We start from the raw sequence: 22541 nt of genomic DNA on the forward strand, positions 1-22541 counted from the left end.
ATCATCCCCACAGTGACCGTACGTACATACCCCAACCAGAAGCCATGGATTACAGGAAACATCCACACTGAGCTAAAGGGTAGAGCTGCCGCTTTCAAGGAACGGGACTCTAACCCGGGTGCTTATAAGAAATCCCGCTATGCCCTCCGATGAACCATCAAACAGGCAAAGGGTCAATACAGGACTAAGATTGAATCGTACTACACTGGATCTGACGCTCGTCGGATGTGGCAGGGCTTGAAAACTATTACAGACTACAAAGGGAAGCACAGCCGCGAGCTGCCCAGTGACACAAGCCTACCAGACGAGCTAAACCACTTCTATGCTCGCTTCGAGGCAAGCAACACTGAAGCATGCATGAGAGCACCAGCTGTTCCGGATGACTATGTGATCACGCTCTCCGTAGCCGATGTGAGTAAGACTTTTAAGCAGGTCAACATTCACAAGGCCGCAGGGCCAGACGGATTACCAGGACGTGTACTCCGAGCATGTGCTGACCAACTGGCAAGTGTCTTCACTGACATTTTCAACATGTCCCTGACTGAGTCTGTAATACCAACGTGTTTCAAGCAGACCACCATTGTCCCCGTGCCCAAGGACTCTAAGATAACCTGCCTAAATGACTACCGACCCGTAGCACTGACGTCTGTAGCCATGAAGTGCTTTGAAAGGCTGGTCATGGCTCACATCAACAGCATTATCCCAGAAACCTTAGACCCACTACAATTTGCATACCGCCCCAACAGATCCACAGATGATGCAATCTCTATTGCACTCCACACTGCCCTTTCACACCTGGACAAGAGGAACACCTGCGTGAGAATGCTATTCATTGACTACAGCTCAGCATTCAACACCATAGTGCCCTCTAAGCTCATCACTAAGCTAAGGATCCTGGGACTAAACACCTCCCTCTGCAACTGGATCCTGGACTTGTTGTAGAAACATTTGACTAGATAATTAACTCAAAAATATCTCTCAAGACATCAGAGCCTGTGAATTTAAGAATTTAGACTTTATTTAAAAAACAAAGCCGAGCCTTTTTCCAAAGAGACAAAGACTGTCCCTTTTTCGCCAAGAGCTCAATTTTATAGCCACATGTACAAACATTCCTAACTTTTTTTTAGTTCGTACCACCCTCTCATTCGATCATTCTATTGGCTGCGTGCCTAGGCCCCTTCTCAAAAGCCCCTTCTTAAAAAACTAATGTAAATGCAAACCAGATGTCTAGAACAACCCCATGGCCTCAGTTTAAAAACCCCTGTAAAATAACACATCATATCCTTAATGTCTATATTCATTATTTAAACATATATCTGGATTATAAAATATCAAACATGTTCATTCTGTTTCACCATTATCATTTCATAATACATTATAAAACATTTATCATTCATCATCCTCTCAGCCCCTGAGATGATGTGCATGTGGCCATGTGTCAGGTCATAAGGTCATAAACATAAAGAAACGCAAACACTAGCTCCATTGTTACTTCTATCTCCACAGCCATCACGTCATTCATATTCCTAAACCAGCTGCAGAAGTTTTCATGAAAAACACATAATTATCTCTGCTCTGAATTCAACTGGCTCTCAATCCATAAACACTCCAAGGCATATAGATTTTCAATTTTACAACATATCCATGCTTATTACTAATATTATTATTTGGCCTTTGACCTTTCCCTACACTTACCTTCATGATACATAAAATAACACCACATATCCCCCCTTTGGGACATTATAATATTGTCCCATCAATACAAAAATTAATTACTCATATCACAAGTATTATAACAATTAAAATAATCAATATCCATATCTTAATCAATTAATTGCCATGTCAACATCACTAAGCATTAATATTATAAGTTATTCAGATCAGTCAGTCCACTTATAATTTATAATCATAATCAAATGAATTACCCAAACACTTTAAAATGACAATTCTTAATTAGTCACCTTTGTTCCATCATTCAAGTTAAAACTCTCACCTTGGCACATATCAATACTGGCTGAATGTATATTTATATTATAATAATTCTAGCATTAACTTCCTCATAACAAGAATTACATCAGATCAGTACCCTAATGCATTGTCCAAATTACTATAAATTTAGTAGTGTATAATACCTCCTTAATCAACATACTACCTCAACTAACACTCCTTCCTCTACCGGCACTCAATCTTCTGGCGTCTTCATTATTCTTCATTATGTTGTTCATAGTTCATCTTGAATTACCCATAACAATGTCCCAATTCCAATGTCACACCTGAACCACCACACCTCCACCATCATCCTGTTTTGTCCATGTGCAACCCAGTATATTGCTTTGATTTGATGCAGAAGTGGGTCGGACAGGAACATCTTCAACGCCTTTGTTGTTTCCTCTTCAGCCAAGTAGAGGATTTTTGGTTTTTATTGAGGTTTACACCGTTCTGAGCCAATTGATCTCTGCAATGCATTACGACACCATCCGTTGTAACCTCAGGAAAGGACAGATCATAACAGTTCAGTTGAGTTAATTTCCAATCCAAAACATCCCTAGTAACATCATCTACATGACAAATCATTATGTTTCACATTCTCCCTTGAATTCTTCCCAAATTATATAACCCAATTGTTTTATTGTAACATTCCTATATTTTTCTCATACTCTATTTGACATTAAGTTTCCCTTTCCTTGTTCCTATTCTAACACTTGCTTATACTTCTCTCTTCTAATAACACTTTCCCCTGGAAATCTAACACCAAATACTACATCAAATTGGTTATCTAAGTCTTGGACTGTTCTCCTTATGTCTATGATTCACTTGTCTCTTTCTTTCATTATCTTAAGGTCACACTACCCCATGTGACTTCCCCATACTCTTTGTGCTGGTTTCTCACACACCAATACTATTTAACCCTAGTATTTTAATAGTGATCCCTTCCTGTATTTTTAGTTATGGTTCCTGCCTGTGCAAGAATCTACATTCTACTCCTTTCTATATCCCTTCTATGTCTTGTTCTTCTGCTCTTTATTATTATTCTCAGTACTCCATTCCCCTTATTCTCAGGTAACTAGTCAAGTACATAGAAATCAATGATAAGGATATCTGGTGCGTCTTGGAGATCTGGAATCTCTCAATCATCAGTTCCCTCACTCTGGTACAATGGTTAAGATGATACCCAATACTCCCCTCTATCCGTACCATCGTTGGTATAACCTGGACAACAATATGTAGGTCACTTCTGTTGTTAACCTTCCCCCATCACTAGGATCTCCGGATCAGCCAAAGTCCCTCTCAATCTATCGACATCGGTCTGTGAAAAGTGTCCTTCTATCAGCCTTCTCATAAGGAAACTCAGAGTTACTGCTGCAAAAACACAAGCACAGACACACACAAAAAACAACAATACTACCCAATGGCTGAAGTTGGAACACTCCTATAGTGGAAAACATTAATCTTAGTATCTGTCTCCACCAGTTTTACCCTCATTAAGGTAGCCAACAACACCTTTCCAGCTCTTTCTTCTGTAGTATTTTGCCATCACATAGTCTCCAGGGCACAGAAAATACTCAGATTATCCTACTCAGTTGGACATAGTTATCTTCACCCATGAAAATAAAATCTTAAGAACATTGTTAGTTTAGGTGAGACACAGTATGCTACTCATGTCCTCTCATCCGTCAAGAGAAGCCTTGAGATTATGAAGCACACCTGCTTCCAGCTTGTTGTAGTCCATGTATCTCATAGACAGACCACCTCTACACCATGCCTCCTATCACAAAAACAAAAATGATTTAACCTAACCCATAACACATTATTACTACTTTCACATCCTTAATACACCTTGCATATTTCCCCACAAAACCATAATAAACCATTAAAACCTCTAATAAATCCAACTTCCCCCCTTGGACACATACATCACATCGTGATTTATGTGTACAAAAACAAAACAAAACAATATTGCCTATCAAACCTAAAATAATAACTAACTTTAAAATAACAACCCTTGAGCATATCTTTACTTAACTGTATTCCATAACACTATTCAATGAATACTTCTCATTCAGGACTAACTCTCTCACTACATCCTTATCCTGTTTAGACTAATTTATATATAGGATTTTTCCAACTTGTAAACTTCTTCACAATTATCCTTATTTTATCTAACCCCTTAATTCAGCATGCCTCTAGAATTCATAGTGCGGGTGATCAGATCACACTATAAAGCCAGGACAGATTTCAGAGGTCATTGAAATCATTCAATGAATTGTTTCATCCTATAGTATACTACTTCTAACAACCATCAAAACCTTTCATAAATGTTGTAATTCCTTAGTACAGCTCTTTTCAAAATAAATCACACATATTTACTTATCCCTCAGTAAATAAAACCCACATTACATGTGTATGCCCCTTTAAGATATTTCACTTCCATCCTGTCAAAAACCCCCAAATAGAAATAAAAATCCTATACAACTAACATTTCATACTAAGTAGTTTGTTTGTGGTTATTTGAACACCATATAGTAAAACAATAACCAAACAAAAATGGCCAGGCCTTATTTATTTTTGTAACTCCCTATGACAACCTAAAAATAAAACTACTTAATTTTACTAACTAGTTCCACCCTAGCCTACAGACTTTTCTAACCTCCCAATAAAGAAATCCCCATGTTCCTGGAAGAGAAAGTATACATGTCGTTAACATATAATCATCAATCCAAAGATAGTAATTACACACAAAACATCATAAACCTATAACCCCTTTTTAGTAATTTAAACGTCGCAAACTGTTGCATCGATGTTTTCTTTTTTTTTTTTCCCAAATATAAACTTATTGTTTCATAATCCAAAACCCATAAAAAGATGTCTACTTAATCCATCAAGTCAACAGCAACAACTACCTCCCAAGGTTCAACGTACTATAAACAATTCATCGTTATCTGAAGTAATAAAACATCATCATAACTCACTGCTGTTTAAACAAACTATATAATGTCATAATAAAATGATCAATTATCAAATATCGTTCCTTATTCAACTATCGAGACATGTTCTTCATTAGTTAATCGTCTCCACACAGCAATACTACCTAATAACATATTCTCATTCTCCTAAATATAAATCAATAAAACATCAAATTCACCAATATGCTATTTCAATTACTATGTTATCCTATTCGACATAGATTGGTAGGACATCTTCCCTATAATGTTATCAATGAAACCAGTAATTCACATCAATAACATCAATGTAAAAGATTTGCTTTCTGTCCCCTACTGGATTCGAACCAGGGACCCTCTGCACACATTGACAACTTTCACCATAAAAGTACCATTACCCGGCGCTCCACCAGTGCCACACAAAGCATCTACTTCCAGTTCATAGAGCAAATGACATCACCCAACGAAAACCCACACTAGCTTTCACCGCTAACTAGCTAGCAATCTCCTGCCAATAACATTCCACGACCTCCCACACCACGCGATCCCCGTACACCTAACGTACCCCATAATGTCCATTATAGCGCTCTCACATTTCAGCAAGTTTAACATCCACAGAGAAAAAATGGAAATTCTTCAATTTTTCCTAGCAGACGAAATAAAACCACTTTCAAACAGCATTCTGCATTTACCTCTATCATAGGGTTTAAAAACCCCACTTAACAACATTAACCATCCTAAATTGCCATAGTAACCTATATCCTATTTCTCCTGTAATCAACTAAAATCATAGCCACACAATTAAACCATCACTCCGCCATTACAGAATGAATTAACTATCCTTGCTATGTAAGCTACAAGTAACACCAAACACTTGCTATAGTTTACCATCATATATTTAAATAATCAATTTATCCCAATCCAATGTATCTATAGACATATCCCACTATTGCCATTTGTTTAATCTAGCAAAACCTCATTCAATGACTAAAAATTACTACCACGTAGTCTCCTCTCCATACCCGTTAACATTTTAGCAGATGCTCTTTTTCCAAACAACACTCACTTCGTGAGCTCATACATTCCTTTACTTATACTAGCCCCCCTTGGGAATCGAACACCCAACCCTGGCTTTGTCAGCACCGTGCTCTACCAACTGAGCTACACGAGCCACAGATAAGCGTATAGCGCCCTTTTCTGATAATGTTATAATTGTAGCCTATTGCATTACTTTTGTTTAAAATATACGTTTGTTTAGTCAACAAATCTAGAACCCACTATAAATGGGTGCTTATTCACTCAGCATAATAACCAAAGCTCCTTGCATCCCCTAGTTCACGTAATGAAAATACATTATGATTCTACAATTCACCAAATATTCGCATACACCACTGGTGACGCAAACCATAGAATAAAATAATAACAATTAGAATTTTGTCAAATAGATGTTTTCCATCCAACTATTCAAAATTTCTTTAAATAACTATTTCAGCTCGATACAGTCAAACAAGTATGACTCTCTTTTTACCGGAAACTAATTCATGCTTTTAGTAAAATCTATTCACATCCCAACAATAGCTAAACTATACTTAGAAAACCTAGACTCTGTTCAGCGATGCAGAATCCATGCTTTATCGAAATGACAAGTTAATCCTCTTTTATTCCAATGATAATAGTCAGTAGTATTAGTATCTGGAACATACCACACTTTATCAGAAAATAGTTCTGAAGGACACAGTTCTCACACGCTCAACGTAATCAACTTAGCAGTCAACAAGTCAAACCCCACATTCATTGATTTGGAAACAGATCTAACAACCTAACCAAATGAATTATATATCTGCTTCTGAAATAATATATCGTTTATTATTATGCTTAATTCTACCACATGTCCTATGTACTCTCTCCCATTTCCACATCCACCTACGTTTTTGAACAAGTCAACACCTATAATTTTATTATTTTACGTAGTCAATTTATCATAATACTGCATTACCTCTAACGTTTCTAAATATATCGTCCGAAACATACTCTAACAGATGTATCAAAATACAATGCATAGACGTCATATGACCACACCAATAAACGTGACCTGTTCCTCCAACAGGATTTATTCTACCCCTCCTGGTAACGTGAATTTTCTACACTCAGTTGGTCAATGAATACCCACGCACCATTTATTCTTCTCTTTCCTAAGAGAGATTGGGCAAACCTTTCTCCATCAGACAGAAGCTTCAACCAACCTCAAATAGATTTCCCTTCCTTACAGAAAGACTATCTACTTACAGGATTTAATATTATATTCTCACTCACACAGATGAGCAGACCTACTCTATATATAACACTTTATCAAAATTTGGAAGCCCTTGTAGCTATTTAACCCGTTCACCTACTCAGGATGACCTAACTTTTTTTCCTGATAGACCCTACATAATATTGACATCATCACAACACAGGATGATTCACTACTTACCCGTACAGACCTCTAACAAAGAATTTATCATCAGAGCGGTATCCGTAAGTAATCTTGTCTGTTCAGGCCAATGGAATGCTAATTATAGCCCCAAAGCGGTATCCACAAGATTTCTATTTATACTACACTTTCCTAAGTGACCTGTCAATTCTGCCCTAATTTTTCTGTTACACTTCCTCAACACAGAAAAAGAAGCGGTATTACCCCAGGATTTCTGCCTACCTATGCAGTCCTCAAGACGATTCACTTCCCCAACACGTCTAAAGCGGTATCTGTAGGACTTAACATGTTATTGTCTGATCGCTCAACCAGCCGTACAACCACCCATGTCGAAATGACCCAGACAGAGCAATCAGCAAGATGAATCAACTGAATCAAATGAATCAAATCAATTGAACAGACGGTTCAGACAAACAACAGCAACATGTATTCTTAAATTCAAAAGCTCCTAGTGTCTAACTTTCTGGTTCTTAAATTTGGAGAGACCTACTTGGTATTTCTTTAGATGTTGCCGAGTCCCGGATCGGACCACACAAACTTTATACTATTTTAGTAAGAACTTCTTACCTTTTTAAAAGCGGCCGCTTTTGTTTGTATGGTCCGTCCAAGCCGTTTCACAACTGCAAATACATACCGTCACTGATCCCTATCAAGTCCCTTCGTGGTCGCCAATTATGTTGTAGAAACATTTGACTAGATAATTAACTCAAAAATATCTCTCAAGACATCAGAGCCTGTGAATTTAAGAATTTAGACTTTATTTAAAAAACAAAGCCGAGCCTTTTTCCAAAGAGACAAAGACTGTCCCTTTTTCGCCAAGAGCTCAATTTTATAGCCACATGTACAAACATTCCTAACTTTTTTTTAGTTCGTACCACCCTCTCATTCGATCATTCTATTGGCTGCGTGCCTAGGCCCCTTCTCAAAAGCCCCTTCTTAAAAAACTAATGTAAATGCAAACCAGATGTCTAGAACAACCCCATGGCCTCAGTTTAAAAACCCCTGTAAAATAACACATCATATCCTTAATGTCTATATTCATTATTTAAACATATATCTGGATTATAAAATATCAAACATGTTCATTCTGTTTCACCATTATCATTTCATAATACATTATAAAACATTTATCATTCATCATCCTCTCAGCCCCTGAGATGATGTGCATGTGGCCATGTGTCAGGTCATAAGGTCATAAACATAAAGAAACGCAAACACTAGCTCCATTGTTACTTCTATCTCCACAGCCATCACGTCATTCATATTCCTAAACCAGCTGCAGAAGTTTTCATGAAAAACACATAATTATCTCTGCTCTGAATTCAACTGGCTCTCAATCCATAAACACTCCAAGGCATATAGATTTTCAATTTTACAACATATCCATGCTTATTACTAATATTATTATTTGGCCTTTGACCTTTCCCTACACTTACCTTCATGATACATAAAATAACACCACAGACTTCCTGACAGGCCGCCCCCAGGTGGTAAGGGTAGGTAACAACACATCTGCCACACTGATCCTCAACACGGGGGCCCCTCAGGGGTGCGTGCTCAGTCCCCTCCTGTACTCTCTGTTCACCCATGACTGCATGGCCTGGCACGACTCCAACACCATCATTAAGTTTGCCGACGACACAACAGTGGTATGCCTGATCACCGATAACGATGAGACAGCCTATAGGGAGGAGGTCAGAGACCTGGCCGTGTGGTGCCAGGACAACAACCTCTCCCTCAACGTGACCAAGACAAAGGAGATGATTGTGGACTACAGGAAAAAAAAGAGGACTGAGCACGCCCCCATTCTCATCGACGGGGCTGTAGTGGAACAGGTTGAGAGTGGTGTCCACATCACCAATGAACTATCATGGTCCAAACACACCAAGACAGTCGTGAAGAGGGCACGACAAAGCCTATTCCCCCTCAGGAGACTGAAAAGATTTGGCATGGGTCCTCAGATCCTCAAAAAATTCTACAGCTGCACCATCGAGAGCATCCTGATTGGTTGCATCATTGCCTGGTATGGCAACTGCTTGGCCTCCGACCGCAAGGCACTACAGAGGGTAGTGCGTACGGCCTAGTACATCACTGGGGCCAAGCTTCCTGCCGTCCAGGACCTCTATACCAGGCGGTGTCAGAGGAAGGCCCTCAAAATTGTCAAAGACTCCAGCCACCCTAGTCATAGACTGTTCTCTCTGCTACCGCACGGCAAGCGGTACCGGAGTGCCAAGTCTAGGTCCAAAAGACTTCTCAACAGCTTCTACCCCTAAGCCATAAGACTCCTGAACAGCTAATCATGGCTACCCGGACTATTTGCACTGCCCCCCACCCCATCCTTTTTACGCTGCTGCTACTTTGTTAATTATTTATGCATAGTCACTTTAACTCTACCCACATGTGCATATTACCTCAACTACCTCAACTAGCCGGTGCCCCCGCACATTGACTCTGCAACGGTACCCCCCTGTATATATAGCCTCCCTACTGTTATTTTATTTTACTTCTGCTCTTTTTTTTTCTCAACACTTTTTTTGTTGTTGTTTTATTTTTACTTTTTTTGTTAAAAATAAATACACTTTTGGTTAAGGTCTGTAAGTAAGCATTTCACTGTGATGTCTGCACCTGTTGTATTCGGCGCATGTGACCAATACAATTTGATTTGATTTGATTTGATTTGATGATGGACAGATGTAAATTAATCACTAATCACATGGAATAAATAATAATCTTCAGAAATGACTTTGTCAAAGCAAGAACATAACTAGGGCTTTACAATGATGGTGAAAACTTGGAGAAATGTTGGGGTTAAGTGGGTTAAAATCTTCCTAGAAGTCAGAAAAACATGACGAGGGACCTTAGCAAGTCTAATTAAATAGAAAATTAGATTTATTGAATTTTCCATGTGGTCTAGATTAAAGGGGACTTCATTTAATATAACAGGCTTTTAAAATGTCCTCTAGACACACACAACATGGCAGCCAACACATCTCAAAGCAAAAAAAAGAACCACAGGAAATGTGACATGGTATCTGTGAGCTCTGAAAAATCATAGAAAAATACTTTCCATGTCAGAAAATTGCATTTTTACGACAGGAAAAGTTCCATAATGTTCTAAGGACTAAGTGTGGTAATTTGTAACACAGCATAAATTACTTTGTATAATCCATGGTTTTTTTATGTCTCATATTGATGAGTGTTTTGGACATTTGTCTTAAAAAAATGAGCATATTAAACTGAAGGTTGTCTATTGACTTCTAAATCTCCACGCCTGTATATTACCTTGTACAAATTGTTCAATTGCAAATAAATAATTAGAAAGGTAATGTACTTTTGAGCTGACCATCCTACCCACAGATAACTATTCCAGGAGCTAAGGTTGGGGCTTTTAGCTTTCCAATTCACACTTCAGACTGGTGAGACAGAAAGTTAATGGAAATACAAGCTAGCAGACCTCCATAAGACAACCCCAGGTGTGTGGTGTGTAGGTGCATCCGTGCGTGCATCTGTGCCTGTGTGCGTGTGTCCATGGTGCCATCATTGGGAGGATGAAGAGCACGAGGTGTTCATCCACGCCAATGCAACACTAACATGTCCAGCAAACCCTGGATCCTCAGGGGCTTCACTCATCTGTGAAGGAGGTGACACTGTTCTGAAAGAGGTGACACTGAGCCGGAGGAACTGACACTGTCATTGTGCCTAGCTACAGAGGTGCCACAGCTTTAGGCTTTCAGTCCACAGGCTGTGCTGGGTTGGTCAGGGCTGGGTTTGGGTGGCAGGAGAGGTTGGGCTAGATTGGGCTGGTCTGGACTGGCCTGGGCTGGATTGGGCTGGATTGGGCTGGTCAGGGCTGGGCTGGATTGGGCTGGACTGGGCTGGACTGGGCTGTATTGGGCTAGGCTGGCCTGGGCTGGGGTGGATTGGGTTGGACTGGATTGGACTGAGCTGGGCTGGATTGAGCTAGACTGGCCTGGGCTTGATTGGGCTGGATTGGGCTGGGCAAGGCTGGGATGGCCTAGGCTACTTGGGCTGGGCTGGTCTAGGATGGTCTGGCTGCAGCTGGCTACAGAGTCTGCCCTTAATTAGCAGTTGAAGGTCACTTTAGCACATTTCAGTCAGGCAAGCTGCGGTTCACCCTGAGAGACCATGGACCATGATATTAAGACAGTGCCAAGTTGCCCGGGTGACTGTTGGCTTGGGAACACTAAGGAGCTGCTCATCAGAACAATAACAGTTAATATTCAAAGCCATGCATGGCAATATTCAACCCATCTGACCAGTGGAAAACTCCACGTCTCCAAGGGGTTATGGGGGAAGAGTTAATGCAAAGAGTGTAATGCAAAGTGTGACCATGTTTTCTTCTTCCTACTGCATTCCTATTTCAGGGCAGTGTATGTACACTCTCAGAAAAAGGGTACGGTTACGGTACAGTATTGTTCCCAGGGGTACAAAAATATCAAATACACATAATGTACCTTCAGAGGTGTGCATTCACTGAGTGTACAAAACATTAGGAACACCTTCCTAATTTTGAGTTGCACCCCCTTTTGTCCTCAGAACAGCCTCAATTCATCGGAGCATGGACTCTACAAGGTGTCGAAAGCATTCCATAGGGATGCTGGCCCATGTTGACTTATAATAATAAATAATAATATGCCATTTAGCAGACGCTTTTATCCAAAGCGACTTACAGTCATGCGTGCATACATTTTTGTGTATGGGTGGTCCCGGGGATCGAACCCACTACCTTGGCGTTACAAGCGCCGTGCTCTACCAGCTGAGCTACAGAGGACTTCAAAGTTTTCCACAGTTGTGTCAAATTGGCTGGATGGTGGACCATTCTGGTGGTGGACCATTCTTTATAGACACGGGAAACTGCTGTGCGTGAAAAACCCAGTAGTGTTGCAGTTCTTGACACACTCAAACCGGAGCGCCTGACACCTACTGCCATACCCTGTTCAAAGGCACTTAAATATTTTGTCTTGCCCATTCACCCTCTGAATGGCACACATACACAATCCATGTCTCAATTGTCTCAAGGCTTAAAAATCCTTCTTTCACCTGTCTCCTCCCCTTCAACTACACTGATTGAAGTTGACTTTAAATAGTGACATCAATAAGGGATCATAGCTTTCACCTGGATTCACCTGGCAAATCTATATCATGGAAAAAGCAGGTGTACCTAATGTTTTGTACACTCAGTGTATAATCTCACTTTTAGGGTACATGTGCGGATAATCTAGTATAATAGCACATTTTTGTACCCAATATTCTGAACAACAAAGTACTGAGTAAAGGGTCTGAATACTTATGTAAATATGATATTTCTGTTTTTCATGTTTTATACATTTGTAGAAATTCTAAAAAACAGTTTTTGCCCTGTCATTATGGGGTATTGTGTGTAGATTGATGAGGGAAAACAACTATTTCATCCATTTTAGAATAAGGCTGTAACGTAACAGAATGTGGGAAAAGTCAAGGGGTCTGAATACTTTCCGAATATACTGTATATAATTATAGTTTATAAAAGTTTTAAAGAATTTGAAGTTAGGATAGCCTGAACATTTTTGTAATTTTTTTATTTCACCTTTATTTAACCAGGTAAGCCAGTTGAGAACAAGTTCTCATTTACAACTGCGACCTGGCCAAGATAAAGCAAAGCAGTGCGATAAAAACAACAACACAGAGTTACATATGGGGTAAAACAAAACATAAAGTCAAAAATACAACAGAAAATATATATACAGTGTGTGCAAATGTAGCAAGTTATGGAGGTAAGGCAATAAATAGGCTATAGTGCAAAATAATTACAATTAGTATTAACACTGGAATGATAGATGTGCAAGAGATGATGTGCAAATAGAGATACTGGGCGGGCTGACATGTGAAAGTTGGTTTGGTGTATCTAGCTTGAACGGTTCATGAGTTACTGTTGGTGAGTTATATTATGCTAATTCATGCAAATGCATATAGTTATAGTCAATAAAAATGGTTAAGAATTTGAAGTTAGGTTAGCCTGGTTGTGCTCAATAATTGTGTGGTTGTGGTCAGTAGTTGTGTGGTTGTGGTCAGTGTCTAAACTACAATTGTTGCGTGTGAAAACTGAAAGAAGTGCAATGAGAAGTGATTGGGTGAAATATGAAGCGAGTGAACGGAGACAGCTTCGCTCTATTTAATTAGAGCAGCAGGATCACAACGTACAGCCCGCCCTTCTGTTTAGAGACAGGCAAACTAGCCAGTTGAGTTATTTCGAGCACGGTCCTGAGAAGGATGATGAAGCTAGTGAGCATTAGATATCTTCTTTGTATCATTCCAGGTCGTCCAAACCGGGGAAGCATTAGAAATCTTAGCGCTAGCTGTTCAGTCTGAAACAGATTCACAAATCATGGGAATTTGTCACGCTATGAAGATGTGTGTCTCCCTCCAAGGCAGGTGTTGCTAGGCAACAGTTTCCTTGGCAAGCCTGCTCCCTCCATGGCTAAAGCCAGTGTAAGAAATATGCTAACAAAAGTTTTTGCTATGAAACTAAATAAATACTGAACTCTGACCCACAAAACTTATTTGCTAGATATATGATAGTGTTTTTAGCCAGATTTGCAGCTGTAAGTAATGAATCTACTAGCTTCTGACATAACTTACTGCATCTATAATGAAAGCACAGTTGATGGGTTACTAAAACAGCTCTATCTATTGATTGGTAGAAGATATTCCTAATCTGTTTTCAGATTTGAAAAGCATGGAGTAGAGGAATATTTCATACACTCTAAGTTTTGGTCTGACTTGTTGTGGGAGTGGTCAAAACGGCAGTTGTTCTGAAAAAGTTGGAACAAATGTATCATTAGATCTGTTGCGGATATTTGATGATTTGAATAGCAGAGTGTTAGGCCTACTGCTGCTAGGTAGCTCTCTCTGCTCTCCTCCTCCCCTCTGTCTGTCCTTGATTGCAGGAGTGAAGTCTGGTGTGCGGAAGTCAGGCTTCCAGCTGCAGCTCATTCACCATAATCACCTCAGCCTTTAAGACCCGGTCAAACTTGCCACTCATCGTCAGATCATAGTCAAGACTACCATATTATTGGAACCTGAATCCTGCCTCCGCTTCACTCCTGCCACCACCATCCTGCTTACCGCTACCGGACCTTCCTTTTGGACTCTCCACGGACACTAGGACGTTACAGTACCACTCCTGCTCGGAACCTGGATCTGTTACCCTCCCTGTAAACCTAGACTTGCTCTTCCCCTATTATTGGAAACCTGGACAAATTGAACTCTGTAAATAAACCTGTTAAACCTTCTCTGGCTCGGTGTAGTTGTCTGCATTTGGGTTCAAATCCAGTTGAATCATGACAGTATGATCTGACCAACATGAACCCAGCAGACAGTAGCTCGGATACCACCCCAGAGTGCACTCAGATTCGGACTGCCATAGCCAATCAGGGCATTTTACTTGGCCAACATGGTACTTTGTTTAAGACTATTTCTGAGAACAGTCAGGTGCTGCTTAATCAGGTTCAATTACTCACCAATCAAGTGTCTGCCCTTACTACTCAAGTTAATAATGCACCCCTCGTGCATGGCATACCAACTGCTCCTTCTCCTGCTCCGCCTGTTTTTCCTGCCCCTCCAGCCCAGATCAGAGAGCCTTTTGTTCCTGCTCCAGAGCGCTATGACGGGAACATGGGAACCTGTGGTGATTTTTTGACTCAATGCTCGTTGGTGTTTGAACAACAGCCCCTCACCTACGCCTCCGAAAGAGCCCGTATTGCCTACCTTATCAACTCTACTAGCGGTTCCGCTCGTTCCTGGGGATCCGCGGTCTGGGAGAGCCAGTCGGACATTTGCAATGCTTACGCTGCCTTCACCACTGAGATGAGGAAGGTTTTCGACCACCCCGTACGGGGCAAGGAGGCTGCTAAACGTTTGTTGTCTCTTCGGCAGGGGTCTCGCAGTGTGGCGGAGATGGCAGTGGAGTTTCGAACTTTAGCGGCAGTGAGTGGTTGGAATGACGAGGCATTACAAGGAGTGTTCATTAATGCTTTGGCTGAGACTTTGAAAGATGAATTGGTGTCATATGATGAATCGCCTACGCTGGATAATCTTATTTCACTCACCATCAGGTTGGATAATCGGATTGAGGAGCGCCGCCGTGAGAGGAGTGTTAGTTCCAAGCAACCTGTCTGTCGTCAACCAACTCCTCCCCGCCTCTTCCCTACGGAGAAGGCCGAGTCTTCCCGAGTCAATACTCGGAGCACTGAACCCGAAGCCATGGAGGTGGGTCGTGCACGGTTGTCCTCAGAGGAGCGTGCACATCGTATTCAGGCTCGGGTCTGCCTGTATTGTGGAGAAGCTGGTCATTTCGTTCCTTCCTGCCCAGTTCGTCCGGGAAAAGGGCCGGCTCATCATTAATGGGAGAAGTTTTGGTGAGCCGAGCAGCGGATTCTTCCTCTTCTCCCCACATTCTGCTCCAGGCATCCCTCCAGTGGCAGTCCCAGGATTTCCCTGTTAGTGCGCTGGTTGACTCTGGTGCCGATGAAAGCTTTTTGGATCGAGAGTTGGCTCAACAAATGGAGTTAGAGTCTGTACCTATGGACCGTCCGCTGCAGGCTAAGGGTCTAAATGGACAATTGTTGACCCGTATTACTCATCAGACTGTGCCTGTTTGTCTCAGAGTGTCGGGTAATCATCAGGAGAACATTCAGTTTCACATCATTGACTGCCCTCAGACTCCCCTGGTCCTTGGTATCCCCTGGCTCATAAGACACAATCCACACATTGATTGGGTGACAGGTAGAATTGTTTCATGGAGCACATTTTGTCATGTGAATTGTTTGTGTTCTGCTCAGACCCCGGCCAGCACTGTGCCTCAACCTCCACTGGAGTCCATGGATCTCTCTGCTGTCCCTGACATGTATCATGACCTGGCATCCGTTTTCTGCAAACACAGAGCTACTTCTCTTCCTCCTCACCGGCCTTACGACTGCGCCATTGACCTCCAGCCAGGAGCCCCTCTCCCCAGCAGTCGCCTGTACAATCTCTCCCGCCCGGAGACGGAGGCTATGGAGAACTACATTCGGGACTCCTTGGCGGCAGGTATTATTCGTCCTTCCTCATCACCTGTTGGAGCGGGATTTTTTTTTGTTGGAAAGAAGGATAAGACCCTCAGACCCTGTATTGATTTCCGTGGACTTAACAACATCACCATTAAGAACAAATATTCTCTGCCTTTAATTAATTCTGCTTTTCCCCTCCTTCATGGTGCAACTATCTTCACCAAACTGGATCTACGAAATGCGTATCACCTGGTGCGCATTCGTAAAGGTGATGAATGGAAGACTGCCTTCAACACACCCTTGGGACATTTTGAGTACCTGGTTATGCCTTTTGGGTTGTCCAATGCCCCTGCTGTTTTTCAGGCACTAGTCAATGATGTCCTTCGGGACATGTTGAATCGGTTTGTTTTTGTCTATCTGGATGATATCCTGATTTTTTCAGAGTCTTCCCAGGAACATGAACTGCATGTGCGCCAGGTGTTGCAAAGGTTGTTGGAGAACAAACTGTTTGTGAAGATGGAGAAATGTGAATTTCATGTGTCTGAGACCTCTTTTTTGGGTTACATTATAGCTCAGGGGGAGTTGCGGATGGACCCAGCTAAGATCTCTGCTGTCACGGACTGGCCAGCCCCCTCCACCCGCAAACAACTTCAACGATTCCTGGGGTTTGCGAATTTCTACAGGAGGTTCATCAAGGACTACAGCCGCATTGCGGCGCCACTCACCGCTCTCACCTCCATCTCACGACCGTTCGCTTGGAATGAAGGGGCCGAATCAGCGTTCGAAGAACTGAAACATCGCTTCGCCTCGGCTCCCATTCTGATGCAGCCAGACCCCGACTGCCAGTTTGTCGTAGAGGTGGATGCATCCGACACTGGGGTAGGTGCGGTGTTGTCACAACGTTCTCCTGAAGATAACAAACTGCATCCCTGTGCTTTTCTTTCAAGGAAACTTTCTCAGGCAGAGAGGAATTATGATGTTGGCAATCGTGAACTGCTCGCCGTTAAGCTGGCTCTCGAGGAGTGGCGGCATTGGTTGGAGGGGGCGAAACAACCCTTCATCGTTTGGACGGATCATAAAAATCTGGCAAACATCCAGTCAGCGAAGCAGCTCAACCCCCGTCAAGCCAGGTGGGCACTATTTTTTGGGAGATTCAATTTTTCTCTGTCTTACCGTCCTGGGTCACGCAACGTCAAACCTGACGCCCTGTCTCGTGTTCATTCGGCTGTTGATACTGGTAGTAACCCTGAACCCATCTTGCCTCCTACCTGCAGTATTGCGGCCATCACATGTGACATCGAGGGGATTGTTAGACAGGCTCAACATCATCAAGCTGACCCTGGGAGGGGTCCTCCTAACCGGTTGTTTGTCCCTGAGGCTGTTCGCTCCCAGGTACTTCAGTGGGCTCACTCGTCTCCCCTTACCTGTCACCCTGGAGTTACGCGGACCCTTGACTTTGTGCGACGGAAGTTCTGGTGGCCCAGGATGGAGGCGGACACTCGAGCCTTCATTGCTGCTTGTACGGTATGTGCACGAAGTAAAAACTCCACCCAGGCCAGCGCTGGTCATCTACGACCTCATCTACAGCCGGCCCTGGTCGCACATTGCTATGGATTTTGTCACTGGACTTCCCCCCTCGTCTGGAAAGACTGTCATTCTTACTGTGATTGATCATTTTTCTAAGTTCGCTCATTTTTTGGCCCTACCTAAACTGCCCACGGCCAGAGAGACGGCTGATATTTTGGTTGAACATGTGTTCCGCTCTCATGGTCTACCCTCTGATATTGTCACCGGACACAGGCTCCCAGTTACTCTCCTGGTCAAGAGGTATGGCTTAAGTCACGTGATCTTCCATTGAAAGTGGAGTCTAAGAAGATGGCGCCGCGTTTTATAGGACCGTTCAAGATACTGTCTATTGTTAACCCCTGCGCGGTTAAGCTACAGCTTCCTGCCTCCCTACGGGTTCATTCCACCTTTCATGTTTCCCAGATTAAGCCTGTGTCGGTTAGCCATCTGTTCCAGCTGCGGCTCATTCACCATAATCACCTCAGCCTTTAAAACCCGGTCAAACTTGCCACTCATCGTCAGATCATAGTCAAGACTACCATATTATTACATTTACATTTTAGTCATTTAGCAGACGCTCTTATCCAGAGCGACTTACAGGAGCAATTAGGGTTAAGTGCCTTGCTCAAGGGCACATTAACGTCATTTAGCAGACGCTCTTAGCCAGAGCGACTCACAAATTGGTGCGTTCACCCTATAGCCAGTGGGATAACCACTTTACAATTTGGGGGGGGGGGGGGGGGGTAGAAGGATTACTTTATCCTATCCCAGGTATTCCTTAAAGAGGTGGGGTTTCAAATGTCTCCGGAAGGTGGTGAGTGACTCCGCTGTCCTGGCGTCGTGAGGGAGCTTGTTCCACCATTGGGGTGCCAGAGCAGCGAACAGTTTTGACTGGGCTGAGCGGGAACTATGCTTCCGCAGAGGAAGGGGAGCCAGCAGGCCAGAGGTGGATGAACGCAATGCCCTCGTTTGGGTGTAGGGACTGATCAGAGCCTGAAGGTACAGAGGTGCCGTTCCCCTCACTGCTCCATAGGCAAGCACCATGGTCTTGTAGCGGATGCGAGCTTCAACTGGAAGCCAGTGGAGTGTGCGGAGGAGGGGGGTGACGTGAGAGAACTTGGGAAGGTTGAACACCAGACGGGCTGCGGCATTCTGGATGAGTTGTAGGGGTTTAATGGCACAGGCAGGGAGGCCAGCCAACAGCGAGTTGCAGTAGTCCAGCCGGGAGATGACAAGTGCCTGGATTAGGACCTGTGCCGCTTCCTGTGTAAGGCAGGGTCGTACTCTCCGAATGTTGTAGAGCATGAACCTGCAGGAGCGGGTCACCGCCTTGATGTTGGCGGAGAACGACAGGGTGTTGTCCAGGGTCACGCCTAGGCTCTTCGCACTCTGGGAGGAGGACACAACGGAGTTGTCAACCGTGATGGCGAGATCATGGAACAGGCAGTCCTTCCCCGGGAGGAAGAGCAGCTCCGTCTTGCCAGGGTTCAGCTTGAGGTGGTGATCCGTCATCCATACTGATATGTCTGCCAGACATGCAGAGATGCAATTCGCCACCTGGTTATCAGAAGGGGGAAAGGAGAAGATTAGTTGTGTATCGTCAGCGTAGCAATGATAGGAAAGGCCATGTGAGGATATGACAGAGCCAAGTGACTTGGTGTATAGGGAGAAAAGGAGAGGGCCTAGAACTGAGCCCTGGGGGACACCAGTGGTGAGAGCACGTGGTGCGGAGACAGCTTCTCGCCACGCCACTTGGTAGGAGCGACCGGTCAGGTAGGACGCAATCCAGGAGTGAGCCGCGCCGGAGATGCCCAGCTCGGAGAGGGTGGAGAGGAGGATCTGATGATTCACAGTATCAAAGGCAGCAGACAGGTCTAGAAGGACAAGAGCAGAGGAGAGAGAGTTAGCTTTAGCAGTGCGGAGAGTCTCCGTGACACAGAGAAGAGCAGTCTCAGTTGAATGACCAGTCCTGAAACCTGATTGGTTTGGATCAAGAAGGTCATTCTGAGAGAGATAGCAAGAGAGTTGGCTAAAGACGGCACGCTCAATAGTTTTGGAAAGAAAAGAAAGAAGGGATACTGGTCTGTAGTTGTTGACATCAGTGGGGTCGAGTGTTGGTTTTTTGAGAAGGGGAGCAACTCTCGCTCTCTTGAAGACGGAAGGGACATGGCCAGCGGTCAAGGATGAGTTGATCAGCGAGGTGAGGTAGGGGAGAAGGTCACCGGAGATGGTCTGGAGAAGGGAGGAGGGGATGGGGTCAAGCGGGCAGGTTGTTGGGCGGCCTGCAGTCACAAGTCGCAGGATTTTATCTGGAGAGAGAGGGGAGAAAGAAGTCAAAGCATAGGGTAGGGCAGTGTGAGCAGGACCAGCAGTGTCATTAGACTTAACAAACGAGGATCGGATGTCGTCAACCTTCTTTTCAAAGTGGCTGACGAAGTCATCCACAGAGACAGAGGAGGGGGGGGGGGGGGGGGGGGGGGGGGATTCAGGAGGGAGGAAAATGTGGCAAAGAGCTTCCTAGGGTTAGAGGCAGATGCTTGGAATTTAGAGTGGTAGAATTATTGGAACCTGACTCCTGCCTCCGCTTCACTCCTGCCACCACCATCCTGCTTACCGCTACCGGACCTTCCTTTTGGACTCTCCACGGACACTAGGACGTTACGGTACCACTCCTGCTCGGAACCTGGATCTGTTACCCTCCCTGTAAACCTGGACTTGCTCTTCCCCTATTATTGGAAACCTGGACAAATTGAACTCTGTAAATAAACCTGTTAAACCTTCTCTGGCTCAGTGTAGTTGTCTGCATTTGGGTTCAAATCCAGTTGAATCATGACACAGAGAAGTAGACGAAGATGTCATACTTTCTAACTTTTTGTCAACTTGTTCGGAAAGTGGTCACAATTTCAGTTGTGTATAAAGAGTTACAGAAAATGTTTTTGATGCGGCTACTAAAACAGTGGTACGTTTTTATTGGAATAAGACATTTTTGTTACGCGTACAGATTTCAAAAGCAGGGAAGTAGACCAAGATGTCATATCCTCTAACTTTTTGTCTAAGTGTTTGGAAAAGTGGTCAAAGTGTAAGGTTCTGTATTTATTTTCTTAGTTCACCTTGTGTTCTTGAAAGTAGTCCTGTATCTTTGTGTTCTTGAATGTAGCCCTGTCTTTCATTTTTGTTCATTGATTTCACCTATGTTAGTTACTCACCTGGTCTCATCAGCTCCTTATTTAGTTCAGTTCATTCTGTTTGTGCCTTGTGAGGTATTGTTCGTTTTGACTCTACTAAGCCTTTCCTAGCTCGTTTATGAGAACCAGTTATAGCCTTCAGTCCTAGTTTCGATTCACCTGCCTGTTTGCCTACCTGTGTATGACCATTGTCCGCCTATGACCACGATTCCTGCCTTCTGCTAAGGTCGAAATAAACACCTGCCGTGCTCTGTGCGTGAATCTACTCCTTTTTCTCCCTGAGTATTCATTACACAAAGTAGCTGATTTGTGTCAAAAGTTGCATTGTTGCATTTACTGTGAATGGAAGTTGGAAGTGATGATGACACAATGAGGAGCTTTAGAAGGATAATAGTATCAATAATATGAAAAAGGTGTATGCAACCACACTTTTCCAGACCAGTCTGCACATTTTAAAGTTTGAATGGCGTTTCTAGCTTAAACGATGTAAGAGGAGTATCGTTTTAAAGTCGGGACTTTTACTTCGCAAGTCCCACCTAATCATAATTTTGGAACCGAGTCTGGGCTTACTGTTACGAGTTAGAATAGTAGAATACACCAAGTGCAATTTCGAAATTTGGTTGTGCATCCGCAGTTTTTCTCTTGATATGTCAGTTACTGATAGTCACTCAATTAGCCCATGCTAGCTAAAATAGTTTTGATTGGTAAGTTAGTCTTGCGGCCAGCTATCTAAAGTTGTAGTAATGATTATCTCCGCCCCATGGCAAAATGTGTAGAATTGCATGAAATGTGTTATAAAATTGGAACGTCTTCTCTCCGCCCCATGGCAAAATGTGTAGAATTGCAGCAAACTTGCTTTAAACTGCAACATTTTCTAAACTGCAACATTTTCTATACGCCCTATGGAAAAATGTGTAGAATAGAGGGAAATTAACTGTAAAAGTGGGGGGACGCTAAAATATTTTGGTCGCAAAGTGGGGGACGTTGTCGCATAGAGATCTCTATACATCTCTATGCAATAACAGGAAAGAGTGGATAGAATCTTGTTTCAATTAATAATTTCTAAAATATTGATTACTATGTATATCTTTGTAAGACTATAAATGACCAACCACATAGCTTTGGAGTAGTTAGGTCTATTTCCCTGCTTTTGAAAGGAGCTGGCTAGTCGTTCCTGGAGACTTCCAGCATTTGCACTAAGTTAACGATGTGTTTGCTACCTTCAACTTCCTTTAAACTGCAAGCAGAGACATAAAAATGGTATCCATGAGTTCGTCTGAGTCTGGGTATGTAGTACAAAAGGCTTAATTCCCTAAATCCCCAAGTATCC

General features: G+C 42.9%; 1 long non-coding RNA gene across 1 annotated transcript; it reads right to left on the reverse strand.

Moving 5' to 3' along the window:
- Positions 1-996: 996 nt before the first annotated feature.
- LOC311103520 lies at positions 997-8860 on the reverse strand. Its single transcript, XR_014610096.1, has 2 exons — positions 7981-8860; positions 997-2487 (listed from the first exon to the last, which is right to left on the reverse strand). It is a non-coding gene; the product is annotated as an uncharacterized lncRNA (long non-coding RNA).
- Positions 8861-22541: the final 13681 nt, after the last annotated feature.

The sequence above is a fragment of the Coregonus lavaretus genome (assembly GCF_964263955.1).
Source record: "Coregonus lavaretus genome assembly, chromosome: 28".
NCBI classification, from domain to species: Eukaryota; Metazoa; Chordata; class Actinopteri; order Salmoniformes; family Salmonidae; genus Coregonus; species Coregonus lavaretus.